The sequence below is a fragment of the Chrysochloris asiatica genome, unplaced genomic scaffold (genome assembly GCF_000296735.1).
Source record: "Chrysochloris asiatica unplaced genomic scaffold, ChrAsi1.0 scaffold00399, whole genome shotgun sequence".
Classification (NCBI taxonomy): domain Eukaryota; kingdom Metazoa; phylum Chordata; class Mammalia; order Afrosoricida; family Chrysochloridae; genus Chrysochloris; species Chrysochloris asiatica.
In genome coordinates this window covers 1,257,467-1,260,145 of record NW_006408917.1, presented here as the reverse complement: position 1 = coordinate 1,260,145, position 2,679 = coordinate 1,257,467, and positions in this window count along the sequence as shown.

Below are 2,679 nucleotides of genomic sequence, written 5' to 3'. Positions count from 1 at the left end.
GCACTGCATTTCATTATAATTCTCAGTTTGTAGGGACTCATTTCTAACTACATTAGTCAGCATATTTAGCACCCTAATTAAGTGCCTACAGACATCTACTCCACAAGCAAGCCTCCTGTCCAATGTCACTCACCTTTACTTGTTCAAAGAGCTAGAAACTCTGTCTTGTGCCCTGGCTCTTGGTTCTGCTGCTGCCACTGCTTTACAGGACTCCTGCTGCTCCTCTGGTACCACAGTTCTGTCTACTGTAAATGTGGCTCTTACAATACTAATGACGTGAATAACTGATAATGCTGAGTTTTACACTGGTAGCATTGATACGTATTGTACCAAAATGTAAGAATGCTGTTGTTAGGTGCTATAGAATTAGGCATGATTCATGTCTTTGAGTTACAGGTGCTGTCCAGTTGGTACCAAATCATAGCAAACATATCCATAATAGAACAAAAGCCTGCCCAGTTCTGTACCAATCTTACAATCATTGCTACACTTCAGACCATTGATGCTGCCATTGTGTCTGTTGATCTCATTTGTCTTCTTTCTCATTTTGATTGGCCCTCCATGTTATCAAGGACATGCTCCCTCTGATAATATGTCCTAAATATGAGAGATGAAGCCTGGGCATCCTGGATACTAATTAGCATTCTTGCTGTACTTCAGATTAGTTGAACAACAGATTTGTTGGTTCTTCTGGCAGTCAATGGTATTTTAAATATTCTCCTCCAATAACATAGTTCAAATGCATCAATTATTCTCTGACTTTCCTTATTCATTGTCCAACTTTCACATGTATATTAACCTACTGAAAATAGATTATTTGAGTCAGATTCACCTTTGTCCTCAAATGGACAGCTTAACTTTTGATCACTTTAAAAAGATCTTGTGCAGCAGATTTGTCTACTGCAATATGTCCTTTGATCTCTTGACTGCTGCTTCCATGAGTGTTGATGGTTGATCTGACCAAAATTGAGTCTTTGGCAACATCAATCTTTTCTCCCTTTATCTGGATGTTAAGTATAAGACCAGGGGTGGCTTATGTTTTCTTTATATTGAGGTGCAATCCATACTGATGGCTATGGTCTTTGGTCTTCGTATATAAGTGTTAAGTCTTCTTGACATTCAGAAATCACTGTTGCATCATCTGCATATTTTAAGTAGTAAATGAGTCTTCATCCAATCCTGAGGCCATGTTTTACTGCATACAATTCTGCTTCTGAGAATATTTGTTTAACAAACAGATTGAATAAGTATTGTGAAATAATACAACCCTGGAGCACACTTTTCCTAATTTTAAACCATTCAGTGTTTACTTGTTCTGTTTGAAGGATTGCCTCTTAGTCTATGTACAGGTTATTCATTATCACAATTTGGTGTTCTGGGATACTCATTCTCCGCAATGTCATCCATAGCTTATCAGGATCCACATAATCAAAAGCCTTTGGGTAGACAATAAAGCACAAATAAACATCTTTCAAGAGCCCTGACAATGTTGAAGCCATTTAAAAATTATCTTTAGCAGAATTTCATTTTCATGTGATATGAAGATTTCCACATTCCACTCTTTGGAATGAACACAAGTATGGATATGTTCCAATCAGTTGGTCAGGTAGCTGCCTTACAAAGTTCTTGTCATAGATGAGTAATGCCTTTAGGACTGTATTAGGTTATTTGAAAGCTTTCAATTTATATTCCATTAATTCTTAGAGTCTTATTCTTAGCCAATGCCTTCATTGTTCCTTGGATTTCTTCCTTCAGTACCATTGGCTCTGAATCATAAGCTACCTCTTGAAATGGTTAAACATTGACCATTTCTTTTTGGTACAGTGATTCTGTGTAATGTATTTCTTACATTTTCTTTCAATGTTTTCTGAATTATTGAATATTTTGTCCATAGAATCATGTTCTATGCTAGCCAAGATTTGACATTTTTTTTTAGTTCTTTCAGCTTGAGAAATGTTGAGCATTTTCTTCCCTTTTTCTAACACCAGGTTTTTGCATATTTTATATTAATACTTGACTTTGTCTTCTTGTGCATGTTCATGTATTTTTCTTTCATTTACTTTAGCACCTCAATGTTTGAGAGACCGTTTTAAAGTCTCTTTTGACACACATATAAACTTTTCCTTCTTTCGTGTCTTCTTAATGAGCTTTTGCTTTCTTCCTGTATAGTATCCTTGATGTCATCCTAAAGCATTTCTGGTCTTTTATTATTAGTGTCTAATGCAGCAAATTGACAGAGAACTTCCAGAGGTTCAAGCAGGATTCAGAAGAGCCTCTGGAACTAGAGACATCATTGCTGATGTCCAATGGATCTTGGCTGAAAGCAGAGAATATCAGAAACATGTTAACCTGTGCTTTATTGACTACACAAAAGCTTTAAATTTTGTGGATCATGACAAGTTATGGACAACATTGCAAAGTATGAGTATTCCAGAGCACTAAATTGTGCTCATGAGGAATCTGTAGTTGTTCAAAGAACAAGGGAACACTGAATGGTTTAAAATTAAGAAAGGTGTGTGACAAGGTTGTATTCTTTCACCATACTTATTCAAGCTATATGCTGAGCAAATAATCCACACAGTTGGGTTATATGAAGAAAAACATAGCATCAGAATTGGAGGAAGACTCATTAACAACCTGTGATATGCAGATGATACAACCTTGCTTGCTGAAAGTGAA